Source organism: Jaculus jaculus, chromosome 3 (assembly GCF_020740685.1).
Source record: "Jaculus jaculus isolate mJacJac1 chromosome 3, mJacJac1.mat.Y.cur, whole genome shotgun sequence".
Lineage (NCBI taxonomy): Eukaryota > Metazoa > Chordata > Mammalia > Rodentia > Dipodidae > Jaculus > Jaculus jaculus.
In genome coordinates this window covers 60,816,080-60,830,624 of record NC_059104.1, presented here as the reverse complement: position 1 = coordinate 60,830,624, position 14,545 = coordinate 60,816,080, and the positions used below count along the sequence as shown (strand labels likewise).

General features: G+C 37.4%; 1 protein-coding gene across 2 annotated transcripts in view; it reads left to right on the top strand.

Moving 5' to 3' along the window:
- Nucleotides 1–14,545, top strand: part of Vwa8 (von Willebrand factor A domain containing 8) — a 463,242-nt gene that overhangs the window by 248,806 nt on the left and 199,891 nt on the right. The window lies entirely within an intron of this gene.

Genomic DNA, 14,545 nt, shown 5'->3' with positions numbered 1-14,545 from the left:
ATATTTTGTAGATAGAGTGATGCATATTACATTCTAGGGCTTAAGTTAGAAGGGGAAGATGGAGAGCCTAAGTTTTTTCTTCTTACAAGAAGCTAACAGCTTACAGGGACAAACAGTGAACTCATGGAACTCAGGCTTGTGTGAGGCAAGGGGCGCAAAAGTGTGGAAAAAGATGTTAGTGTCTCCTGCCTTGGTAACAGTTGTGGATTCTGTAGTTTTTTGTAGTCACATTATTGGTTCAGGAATAGCTTATAAGCAAGTAAATTTTCTTAATATGCATTTCTACATCAGTGAACATGTTCTAATTTTTAAAAAGTTAAATATAAGTGGATCTACTGGATACTAAATATTGATTCATTGGGGGGTGGGGGATATACCAAATATAAAGAGAAACACCAGCAAGCTGTACCATGCTGTAATACCTCAAAGTCCATCCCCCTATTGACACATTCCTTCCAGCAAGGCTCCATCTCCTAAAGATTACATGACCTTTTAGAACAGTGCCACCAGCTGGGAATTAAGTATTTAAACACATGAGTATAAGAGGGACATTGTACATTCAAACCACAGTCACCAACTCAGGAAGCTCGATAAATCCCAACTATGACAAATAGAAAAACACAACATGCCACATTGTAAACAAATGTCTGAAAACATAGTAAAAGTCTTCAGAACCACCAGAGGTGAAAGGAAAGCATATACATAGTGCAACAGTGATTGAGATGACTGTTGACTTCTTCCAAGAGAGAACACTAAACATGATTCAATGAAAAGGTTGCTTTACATTTAATGGAAAAAAAATATGTCTATTTAGCATAGCACATTCAGCAAAAACCTTTTTATATATGTAGGCAAAATAAAGATATTTACAGACAAACATGTAGAGTATTTTTCATCAACATACCTTCATAATAAGAGGAAATCACAGTTCAGTATCTTCTACAAATATTGACGCAAACATTCTTAGCAAGGATTAACAAATTAAGTCTAGCCACATGTAAAAAGTTAATATAGGGGCTGGAGAGATGACTTGGTGGTTAAGGCACTTGCCTGCAAAGCCAAAAAACCCAGGTTTGATTCCCCAGAATCCACATAAGCCAGATGCACAAGGTGGTGCATACATCTGGAGTTTGTTTGCAGGGGCTGGATGCCCTGGCATGTTCTCACTTGCTCGCGTTCTCTCTCTCTCTCTCTATTTCCGCCTCTTTCTTTTTCTCAAATAAATAAATTTAATAAAAAGTTAATATACCATAACCATGTGGATTTTATCCTAGGAATGTAAGGTACTGGTGGCCCACTTTTATTCTTGGAATTGACTTTCTGCCATCTCAAACAGTGTACCCAGGGATTATTGATAGTCTTGTCTTGTTCAAAGAAACTTTTATATTTTATTTATTTATTTTCCATATCAGGAATTTCTGATTTTGTCTTTTGTTTTCTTTGGACTTAATATGCTCTTACATGTTAACTTTTCTGATATGAATGCCTAAATCATTGTTTTTAGCCTTTAAATCATATTATATGCATTTGAGGCTATCTTTGAGTTTCTGGACCTTAGGTTTTTCACCTCTAAGTAAGAAAACTGGGGCTATTTATGATATCTCTAGTTTCGTTTGATGTTTAAATATCTTTACCAGGTTGGGGAGATAGCTCAGTTGTTAAAGGTGCTTGCTTGCCAAGCCTGGCAGCCTGGGCTTCAATTCCAATTCCCCAGTACCCGGGTGTATCAGACAGTTTCAGGTTTGCTGAGATGAACTTGCAGACCAGGCACAGTTATGGAGGAAGGGATATTTATTGAAGCTTACAGATCCAGGGGAAGCTCCATAATGGCAGAAGAAGCTGGCCTGCTTTCACAGGACCAAACACACAGACAGAAGCACAACCCTAAAAGTCAAAAGCCAAAAGCCACACAGCACAGCACACTTCAGGAACTCCAGCTAGGTACACTTTGCATATCTTTTGATTGAAATCTCAAACCTACCACCACACCTTAAGATCTGCTCAATGATACCTCCTCCAGCCAGGTGGCTGCAGATGCAAACTACAAAGTAATAAAACACTGAATAGATTGGGGGCCATCTTTTCAAGCTACCACATCAGGTAAAGCCAGATGTGCAAAGTAGAGCATGTGTCTAAAGTTTGCTTGCAGTGACAGAAGGCCCTGGCATGCCCAGTCTCTCTCCCTCCAACTCACCCCGCTCTTGTGCATGCACACATGCACAAATAAATAAAAAATTTAAAACCAATAAGTAGATTTCGTATAGTAGATTTCTTTACCTAGTAAAGATGATATTCAAGTTGCTTTTAGTTTAAAGAATTAGAGAGAGCATGCCTTAATTTCCCACTTTGAATGTCTTTAGTACCAATGTTTTGTTATAAAGTAACAAGTGATTCATAAAACAGTGAAGAGTTGCCTCCTTCTGGTTTATATTCTGTGGTAATTCCAACACTGCTAATTACATGTGCAGATATATCTCCGTGGTAAGTTTTCCAAATTCAAAAATTATAAAGCTTGATGCCTGTATTTTAATAGTGCCATTTGTTATATAAGTATTTTTAAGGTAATTAATTATTTTTATTAAGTAGAAACTTTATATGAACACATTATTGTTGATACCATCATTTTCTTTCTCACTGTCCCCATTCCACTGAGGAATTCCTCAGTAGAGCAGTAGTCAGTCATTGAAGGGGGGGATACCTGTGGATATGCTCTCCCACCCTGTGCCTCTTACCATTTTTCTGCCCCCTTTCTGAAAAATTCCCTGACTCTTGCTTGATGGGTATGTTTTTAAAATATATTTTTTATTTATTTGAGAGAGAGAGAGAATGGGCACATCAGGACCTCCAGCCTCTGCAGACAAACTCCAGATGTGTGCACCCCCTTGAACATCTGGCTAAATTGGGTTCTGGGGAATCAAACCTGGGTCCTTTAGCTTTACAGGCAAATGCCTTAACCACTAAGCCATTCCTCCAGCCCTTGATCGGTGTGTTTTAAGTCGACTTTAGTGTAGAGCTCTCAGCAGCTTCTGGTCTTGGCACATTTTGAGAATCCTTGGTGTCTGTCTCCATCACCCTGGCACAGGCTGTCAGTCTTGCTGTTGCTATATTATTGACTGATAAACATGTTATAAATAAATGCCTATTCATTTTAATGTGGCCTAAATATCTCTGTGTGATAATATTGAATACTTATTATGTAAAGTTGGAAGTGAAAGGTTCAATTTAAAATATATAATTTTAAAGAGTTTTCACTAATTAAGTACCCATTCCCATGAATTTCAATGTGAAGATCTTTTTCTTTCTTATGCAGATTTGGGGCTATATTTGTCATAGAATTTAAGCTCATACAGTTGCTTTAATAGAAACATGTTTAAAATACCTAAAAATTGCCATCTGAGAAACATGTTTAGGACTTCTTTGATCTGTAGATGATCCACTTAGGTCTTTACTTTTTTTTTTTTTTTTTTTTTTTTTTTTGGTTCTTTCTAATAGCTTAGTGATGTTATCATCTAAGTTAATCCCCTGCAATTTGGATGTCATTTGAACAAGATTAGGTTCAAGTATAAGTAAAACTGTCACTAAAGACATATGAATAAAACACACAAGTGTGTTACTTTCAAGTATGGTCTTATGATCTTGTGTTTTGCAGATCATATTTTGTAAAATGAACAAGCTGGGAAACTCATTTAGTCAGTTAAAACCGAGATGTTTTCTTAAGAGTATGATGTAGGAAATTTAAAACATTTATGGGTATGATTACTTTTGGTTGTAGTTCTTTTCCAAACAGAAGACACTACATGATTATCATTTGTACACACATACATTTGTGAAGTTTTATCTATATACTCATTTTTCTATGATATTATGTTAATTAGAAGTAACAGAAGACATTTGACTAACTTCTGTAGCTACATTTCCTCCTTTCATAACAATATATGTTTGTATTAAAATCAGAATTATCTTAGGACAAATTACCAGGTTGTATGTTGCTTGCTACCTCCAGACATAAAGATGAGGTTACAGGGGCACACTAGCATCAGCTGAGCTATGCTGTTTTCCTGAACATAGTACCCATGTGTAACAGATGTCCTAAGTTTCCCAGCAGAGCCCTGACTTTCTCTTTCAGTAGGATTTTCCTCACCTATGATCAACTTATTCTTGACTGCATTATTCTGTGCCTTACTTACAAATTCTGTACTTGAGTCATGCATGTCTCTATTCTCTAAATCTTTCAGAGTTCAGCCCATGGTTAACTCTACTTGGAACCTTTCTAAGGTATTATTATTCTGAGTACAACTTCTCCCTCCTCTGAATCCCATACTAGTGAATTTTGTACCATTGTTACAGAAAGGATAAGGGTTTTAGAGATCAAATCCTGTCTTAATTATTGTTTGTGAGTTCTTGAACTTCCTGAGTCCCAGTTTCCTTACATATAAAAGAGGTTGTGCAGATGAATGAGAGACTATCTGTGATGGACTAACTACAGGGCCAGATACTTGTAGATATCCAAGTATTTAGGAAAACATTAACATGAATTAGGGTTTTTATTTGTTGTAGTTACTTGTTACTTTTTCTGCCAATTATCTTACATATGTAACTCTGATTTGCATTTTGCAGGTGGAGCATTCCTTATGCTCCAGAATCCAAAATATTTTGAAAAGTGACATGATGCTCAAAAACATTTAGATTTTAAAGCATGTTATGTCTCAGTGTTTTTGGATTACGAATGCTTGCCTGCTAAGACCTATGCAAATATTCCAGAATGAAAAAAACTGACTCAAAATGTGAAGCACTGTGGTCCCAAGGATTTCAGGTGAAGGGTATTTGACCTAGAGTAATTCTAATACCTCATTGCTTTCCCCTGCCCGAACTCCCCAACTAAATAGGAAGTTTGGAGAGTGCAGAAACCTGCTTTATTCATTATAAGTTAACACGTGCATCTAATATGTGTTTACTAAATGTCTTCCGTTATCAGAGGCTCTTAGGCATTAATGGTGCATGGGTGACAGTATTGATGCTGTAGAGGTACTTTCTGGTTGTTTGTGATGAGAGTACATCAGTGCTGATCCCACCATATGAACAAGGTTGTGTAGGGCTGCAGGTACCCAGAGAAGTTCTTGACCCTCTCATGGCAGATCTGTAATACAGTGGATAGGATCTAGAGAAGGTGGGACAAAAGCAAAGTGTTAAGAAAGAAGTGTAGAGAAAGAAAAGAGGCATTGTGGTAATTGAAGAAGGGCTACCTAAAAATTTCAGAAAGAGGGACACCTTGGAGTAGCTGAGTATGTGTGTATTTATATAGGTGCAAGAGTTAATGGCAGGAAAAGACATGCACTTCCTGGGGCTCATAGGCCCTTTTGGAGCTAAATTAAATCCTGAATGTGATGTGACAGAATTGAAACAAGGTTATGTTGATCATAGTCTGTGGGTGGATCAGTCAGATGGGACTTGAATTACAGAAAACACTAAAGGGTGATTTCAGGAAACCAGATAAAATTATTGGGGCTAACGAAACCTATTGGTGATGAGAAAGGAAAGAAGTCACACATTGAAATATGTTTAAATGGCTAACTTTAGAATCCTTGATAACTATGTGGAGGGAGATGGGGTAAAGAAGTTCAGAGCAACTGCCTTGTGTATGGTTGCAGTCCTGAGGCCAGCACTCGAGGTGGTTCTCAGTATGCACTGGGTGCTGGTGCTTCCTTACTGAAATGACTTGCTTTGTGCTAATTTCATCTGGACCTTCCTGTTCATACTTCCTTAGATCATTGTCCTTACCTGGAGACATCAATGGCTATTTCAGAATTGAGTGAGGTTCTTGTGTACACATGCATAAGACCAGTGACTGTCTTATGTGATTGTGCTAGCCGACCAGGTAGTGAAAATATTGCATATAATTATGTTTTAGCCATTTTCTTCTTCCTCTATTTTTATATTTTCCCATTGTGAAACCAATTGAAATGTAATTTGTGACAAATTAAGTGCAGGACTACTCTTGCCGCTCTTAAAACAAAATGTTCTAGAGTGAATGACATGTTTTGCAAATATGAGGCATGACTTGGGCTGAGGGAAATTGAAAGTGACAGTGTGAAACTCCACAAGTCTCAGAGGCCAGATAAAAGTATTTCTAGAAAATAGCAAAAGGCAAAGTCTAAGTCAAATGGAAGCTGCTGCTCAGAATATCTAGGTGCTCCTGCCTCAGTATATTTCCCATTAAAAATACCAACTGCTACCTTCATTTTACAAAACAGATTATGCTAGTGCCTCAGGTTGTTCCGTGAAGATGTATAGGTTTGTCATTATTAGTTTTTGGTGTGTATGAATGTGTGTACATGATATGTGTGTGTTCATGTGTGTGAGTGCATATGTGTGAGAATATTTGCATGTGCCACAGTGCACATGTGTAGGTCAGAGGACAACTTCAGGATATTGGTGCTTGCCTTCTTCCTCTATGAGACATGGTCTCCCTCATCCAAATAAAAAGATTTACTTAAAAAACATTTTATTGAGTTTTCCTACAGTGATGTAATGTTTTTTGATCATAATCTCCTCCCACTACCTTCTTTATCCCCCTACCTACATCTCCTTCCACTCAGTGCCAGCTGCAGGCTTTTTGCAGTGTCTGCACAGTGGAGAAGGAACTTTGTCAGTACCTAATGCATTCCAACTTTCTTTTATTCATTTAGGGCGACTATTTTGGTTGATATTTGTTAAGTGCTATTTCTTTTAAGGCAGATACTGCTGTAGTCAAACTGTTCAGGTGGTGCCAACAGTGACAAAATGAACAAAGATGCTTAAATTCAGCCAATAAGTTGGGATTTCTCAGGGCACAAAATTTTGGTAAGGAAATTCTTTTAACCAAGGTTCTTGTGTAATTTTTCATACACGAAGAATTGAAAGTATTGCTGAAAACTTAAAATTTATTGCTACATTTAACTATAATTACTCATTTGTTAATTCACACGGTCAACAAATACCTTGGGTCATGTTCTTTTGAAACAGAGCCAGAGATAGGAATGTTTTTATCTGTAAGCTTTCAGAGGCTTGTATGTCATAGCCACTGGTCAGGAGCTTTTGTAGGAAAACTGTCAATAAAATGTTTTAATAAAATAGCATCTGCTACCTCAACCTTTTCATTGAGTTCCTGTTATGTCTTTGCATTGTTATAAACCTTGAGAACCAAAGCCCAAGTCACTGCTATTATTACACTTATTTTCTAGTGCTTAAAGATAAAAAATAAAAAATAAATTAATAGGCAGGAAAATTAAGGCTAAATTGAAAATGTTGGGGATGGGGAGATAGCTAAGTGGTTAAAGTTCTAAACCACATTAGAACCCGAGTTCAGTACCCCTGCCCTTCAGTACCCACTTAAAATTTTTTGGCATTGTGGCATGTGCCTGTAATCCCAGCACTGGGAAGGTAAAGACAGATGACTCTTTAGGGCTCCTAGGATAGCCAGCCTAGCCTAATTGGCAAGCTGTAGCTCAGTGTAAAAACCTGACTTAAAAACAGAAAACAACAACAACAACAACAACAACAAAAAAAACTAGCTGGGTGTGGTGGCACATGCTTTTAATCCCAGCACTTGGGAGGCAGAGGTAGGAGGATCACTATGAGTTTCAGGCCATGCTGAGACTACATAGTGAATTCCACTATGTAGACTGGGCTAGAGTGAGACCCTACCTTGAAAAACAAACAAACTAACTAACTAACTAACCAACCAACCAACCAAGCAACCAACCAACCAACCAGCATTTCAAAGGACTAACACCTGAGTTTGTTCTCTGGCCTCCACATGCACATGCATATACATACATGCACAAAAGGAAAATGATATACAGAATTTTAATGGACAATGTGATTGAGAGTAAGTAGAGACTAACTGAAGAATAGAACACAAACAGTGAGAAGTCTGTTAATAAATGACCATCTTCATAATTATGGTGAAGTTATTCTGGCATTTCAGCAACTTTGTGCTAGACTTAATTAGGCATGTTGACCCAATATAGAATGAATCTGTTAAGAGAAATAATAACCAGCCCCTCTTATAGAGGGTTATAAGAACTTCTGCTCATGACAATTTCAGGGTCCAAGCTGATAGGAGAAGGTAACAGAACTAGCTATGATAAAATGCTGGGGGGAATAGTCATTGATGTTAATATAGAAATGAGCTCATCCCTCTCTTGCCTAACGTGTTATAGTTTCCTCCCAGTTAAAAGCTGAATCTCTCACCTCTCCTTTCCACATCTCACTGTTACCACCAAAAAAGTTGATCATTTACTTTCTTGCCTAGCACCCTTCAGTTACTCCATTCCAAGTAGCAATTCCACATGCCACAAGAATTTCTCTAGAAAAAAAAAAAAATCTTTTTTCTTAAGTCTTTTTTAAAATGATACTTTTTTTTTAAATTAAGAAATTACTATGGGGCTGGAGAGATGGCTTAGTAGTTAAGGCATTTGCCTGCAAAGCCAAAGGACTCAGGTTCAATTCTCCAGGACCTATGTATATATATATATCTGGAATTCATTTGCATTAGCTAGAGTTCCTGGCCTCTCTCTCTCTCTCTCTCTCCCCCCTTTCTGTTTTTCAAATAAATAAATAATTTTTTTTTAAAGAAGAACATACTTTGTATGGCTAGATCATGTGTTGATACCATCTTTTCCTTCCTCCTTGCTCCTATTTTGCAGGGGTTCCTCCTCAGTGAGGTTGCTGGCATTCCCCACAGGGTTGTGGGTTATGTGTTACGGGAGCAGCAGTCAGTTATTGGTGGGAGGCAGTGCCTCTGGGCATGACAGGTTATCCTGTGGCTCTTAAAATATCTTCAGCCCCTCTTCAGCAAAATTCCCTGAGTCTTGGTGGATGTATTCCAACTCCACTTCAGTGATGAGCTTTTCGAAACCTCTGAATCTGTGCTTTGATAGGTGTTGAGTATCCTCAGTATCTGTCTCCTTCATCCTGGCCTTGTTTATCAGGGTCACCGTGGAAGCAGCACTCTTGCTTATCTCCCTACTTCCTCTGTGGTTTTGCTTGAGCCTTGACTGAAGTAAGAGGGGTCATTTATCTCCTCAGGTCTTCCTTCTGAAAAAGAAAAACAGACTCTTCAATGGAGAGTGAAGTCAGTGCAGGTTAAATTGCGTGTTACTAATTTAGGGACAGTTTGACAGATGTACCCCCTCTTTCTCCATCAAAGACTAGTAGGAGCTTGACATTAGAGAGCATAATCTTTGTCTCCATAGGATTCAGACCCAGTTCCCAGTTCTAGATATGGGTTCTTTTCCACTGAGTGGATCACTTAGCCAATCAGAAAGCCATTAGTTACCCACCAAGGCTGTGGCACTCCATTGCACTGGTGTGTACTTCTTGTCAGACTGGTTGCTTCTGAGTACCTTAGACACCTGCTTGCTCATGTCATAGTTGGCCACTTTCCCCTAATAGCTACAGAAGAGAAAAAGCAATAATGAAAACTATAACATTTGTTAAAACAAATAAAGACAAAAAAATAACCAAACTCCACAAAATCATCAACATGACAAGGATTAACTAAACTTTCCAGTAATATCTCTAAATATCAATGTATTCAACTCTCCAATCAAAAGATACAGATTGGGCTGGAGAGATGGCTTAGCAGTTAAGCGCTTGCCTGTGAAGCCTAAGGACCCCGGTTTGAGGCTCGGTTCCCCAGGTCCCACGTTAGCCAGATGCACAAGGGGGCGCACGCATCTGGAGTTCGTTTGCAGAGGCTGGAAGCCCTGGCGCGCCCATTCTCTCTCTCCCATTCTCTCTCTCTCTCTCCCTTTATCTGTCTTTCTCTCTGTGTCTGTCGCTCTCAAATAAATAAATAAATAATTAAAAAAAAAAGATACAGATTAACAGTTTGGATCAGGAAATAGGATGCATCTTCTTGCTATCGTCAAGAAACCCACCTTAATGTCAGAGACAAGCACCATCTTAGGGTAAAAGTATGGAAAAGATATTTCAAGTAAATAAAAATAGGATAAAAACAGGTATAGCAATATTAATATCTAAAAAAGTAGACTTTAAACCAAAAGCAATCAGAAGAGATAAATAAGGACACTTCATACTGATCAAGGGAACAATTCTGCAAGAGGGTATTATAACCATAAACATATATGCATCAGACATAAGTGCATAAAATTTTATAAAGCAAAATTTACTAGACATAAAGCCAGATATAAATGCCAACACAATAATAGTGGGTGAACTCAGTACCCCACTATCAACAATAGATAAACCATCTAAACAGAAAATACATATGCAATAGAGGTAAATAACACCACATATCAATGAATGTGACAGACTTCTAATTTCTATAGAATGACGCTTATAGGCTTTTCTCTAAAATGTACTACATATTTAGACACCAACCAAGTCTCCACAAATTCAGAAAATAAGCAACAAGAGAAAAACAGAAAGTAACCAAATTCCTGGATATTGAACAATGAATGGATTGGTGGGGTTAAAATAAAAAAAGAACTAAATAAAAGTAATCCTAGAGCTGAAGGAAAATAAAAATACAACATACCCAAACCTATGGAACACAATGAAGGCTGTCCTATGGGAAAATTTTTTAACTCTAAGTACCTATAATACAAAAGTAGAGAAATCTCAAATAAGTAACTAAATGATCCATCCAAGGCTTGGAAAAACATGGATAATCCAAACCCAGATGTTCCAGATGGATAGAAATAATCAAGACCAGGACAGAAACTAATGAATTAGAAATGAAATAAACAATTTTAAAAATTGATGGAACTAAGTGTTGGATTTTTGAAAAGGTCAACAAGAGAGCTAGACCCCTAGCCAGAATAAGAAATAGAGAAGACTGTAATCAATAAAATAAAATAAAAAGCAGGAGGTATTACAATGAACTGCAATTAAATTGAATCATAACAATATATTTCAAAAATCTATTTCTACCAGATTAGAAAATATGGAAGAAGTGGATGAATTTCTTGGTATGTATGTTCAATCACATTTAAACCCACAAGAGAGAAATAATTTAAATAAAGCTATAACAAGCAACAAAATTGAAGTTTTAGTTAAAAATTTAACACCCAAAAAACACCCAGACCAACAGCAGACTGCTGAATTCTTCCAGACCTTTCTAGAAGAAATGAACCCATTTGTTCTGTTACTTCACAAAACTCAAGAGAAAGATACCTTTCTCCTTCAATGAAACCAGCATTACATGAATAGCAAAACCTGACAGATGCACAATAACAAAAAAGATTTCAAACCCATATTCCTGATGAAACTAGACGCCAAAGTTTTCAATCAAATTCTTGCAAATCAAATTTAAGAATGCATTAAAAATATAGTCCACCTTGATCAAATAGGTTTTATCCCAGGGATTGTTCAACGTATAGTAATCAGTAAATGTTATAATCACATAATAGACTTAAGGACAGAAACCACATGATAATCTCAATAGATACAGAAAGGGTCTATGACACAAGACAGCATTCCTTTATGATTAAACATTAGCAAGTATAGGGTTTGATGGATCATATCTCAACATAATAAAGGCTAAACTTGACAAACCTAATGTTGGTATCATAGTAAATAGAGGAAATGTGAAGCATTCCCACTAAAATCTGGAACAAGAGGAGGTTGTCCATTATTACCACCGGTGTTTAGCATAGTACTTGAAGTCTTAGCTAGAGGAATGAGACAAGAGAAATAACTAAAAGGAATACAAAGTAGAAAGGAAGAGGTTAAAATAGCCTTATTATTAGATAATACTATTCTTGAGTTAAAATACCCTAGAGCCTCAACCAAAATACTTCTTGAGCTGATAAATTCTTTCAGCAAAGTAGCAGGATATAAAATTAACACATAAAACTCAGTATCCTTCTTATATGTCAGTGAAAAACACACTGAGACAGAAATCAGAGAAGCAGTCCAATTAACAATAGCAACAATAAATTAAATATCTGGGAATATCCCTAAGCAAGTAAGTGAAAGACTTATACAGTGAAAACATTTAAAAACTGAAGAAAGAAATTAAGGAAGGAATGAGAAAGTAGAAAGAACTCCCATGTTCATGGGTTAGAAAAATTCATATGAAAATGGCCATCCTACTAAACACAGTATGCAGACCCAATGCAATTCCATTCAAATTCTAGCACCATTCTTCATAAAAACAGAAAAAAAAAATCTTAAAGTTCATACAGAAGCATAAAAAAGCCTTGGATAGCCAAAAATTTCCTCAGCAAAAAAAAAAAAAAAAGAAGAAGAGGAGGAGGAGGAAGAAAAATAAAAGAAGGAAAAGGAGGAGGAGGAGGAGGAGAAGAAATACTGCTAATGGTATCACCATACCTGATTACAAGTTATGCTACAAAGCTATAGGGATAAAAACAGCATGGTACTGGCACAAAACAGACACATAGATCAGTGATCAGTGGAATAGACCTGAAGATCCAGGTCTAAGTTCAAGTAGCTACAACCATGTGATCTTTGACAAAGAGGCCAACATTGGAGTAAAAACAGCAATTTCAACAAATGGTTTTGGGGAAACAGGATGACTATATGTAGATGAAGGAATCTAGACCTTCTTTCTCACCTTATACAAAAGTTAAATCTATGTATCAAAGACCTGAAACTCTGAAACAACTAGGTGGTAGAGTAGGAAGAGCACTCTGAATACATGGGTGTAGGGAAAGACTTTCTGAATTGAAACTCCATTAACCCAAGGAATTAGACAAACTCTCAACCATTAGGATCTCATGAAACTCAAAAGCTGTTGTACAGCTAAACAAATGAGCAGCTGAGTCAGTCAATAACTTACAAATTAGCAGAAAATCTTAGCCAGCTATACATCCCACAGAAGCTTAGCATAGAGGGCTGGAGAGATGGCTTAGTGGTTAAGGTGCTTGCCTACAAAGCCCGTAGACCCAAGTTTAATTCCCTAGAACCCACATAAGCCAGATGCACATGATGACGCATGTGTCTGGAGTTCATTTGTAGTAGCTGGAGGCCCTGGTGCACCCATTCTCTTTCTCCCTCTCTCTGCTTCTTTCTCGCTCATAAATAAATAAATAAATAAATAAATAAATAAATAAATAAATAAATGAAATACCTAGAATATACAAAGGATTCAAAACATAAGCAATAAGAAAGTCAATAAATCCACTCAAAAAAATAGGGCTGGGCCAGGTATGGTGGCACATGTCTTTAATCCTAGCACTTGGGAGGCAGAGGTAGGTGGAACGCTGTGAATTTGAGACCACCCTGAGATTACATAGTGAATTCCAAGTCACCCTGGGCTAGAGTGAGAACTTACCTTGAAAAACTAAAAAAAAAAAAAAAAAAAAAAAAAAGGGGGGGGGGGGTCGGGCACTGGGAACTGAATGAAGAGTTCTCAAAAAAAAGGGCTGGAGAGATGGCCTAGCAGTTAAGGCATTTGCCTCCAAAGCCAGAGGACCTCAGTTTGATTCCCCAGGACTCATGTAAGCCAGATGCACAAGGTAGCACATGCATCTGGAATTTGTTTGCAGTAGCTGGAAACCCTTACACGTGTATTATCTCTCGCCCCCCTCAAATAAATAAATATTAAAATAGTTCTCAAAAAATACAAACGTGGGGCTGGAGAGACGGCTTAGTGGTTAAGTGCTTGCTTATGAAGCCTAAGGACCCTGGCTCAAGGCTCGATTCCCCAGTACCCATGTAAGCCAGATGCACAAGGTGTCACATGCATCTGGAGTTTGTTTGCAGTGGCTGGAGGCCCTGGTGCACCCATTCTCTCTGTGTTTCTGTCTCTTTCTCTCTTTGTCTGTTGCTGTCAAATAAATAAACAAAAATAAATTTAAAAAAATGCCAATGATCAACAAACATCTAAATGAACATTCAACATCTTTGCCATTGGAGAAATGAAAATTAAAGCAACTTTGATATTCTATTTCATTCCAGTCAGAATGACTATCTTCAAAGTATCAAATTACGACAAAGGCTTGTGAGAGTGTGGTATGGAAATCTCATCCACTGTTGGTGGCAGTGCAATGTGGTATAGAAACTATGGAAATCAGTACGCAGGTGTCTTAAAATTCTACAAATAGGTCTATCATTTGACCCAACTATACCACGTCTTGTCATATACCCTAAAAACTATAGTCTACCTCTGAAATACTTGCTCATTCATATTGGTTGCTTCTCTGTTCACACTAGCTGGGAAATGAAATCAGCCTATATGTCCATCAGCTGGTGAATGGATAATGATGATATGGTGCATACACCATAAAATTGTATGATATGGTGCATACACCATAAAATTGTATTCAGTTGTGAGGAAAAATGAAATTATGACAATCTCAGGAATATGGATAGATATGGAAATGACTAAGGTCCAGAAAGATGGACACCACTTGCTCTCTCATATGTGCATCTTAGCACAGAAGTTTTAGTTCAGAAGGAAATTTTCTTAGTTTTCATTCACTGTGTCTTTCACAAGTGTTTCTGTCCTTTGGACCCCTTTTAGCCCAAAGCATTTTCTACTGTGGGAAATGAAGAAAGCTTTCTAGTCTTATAA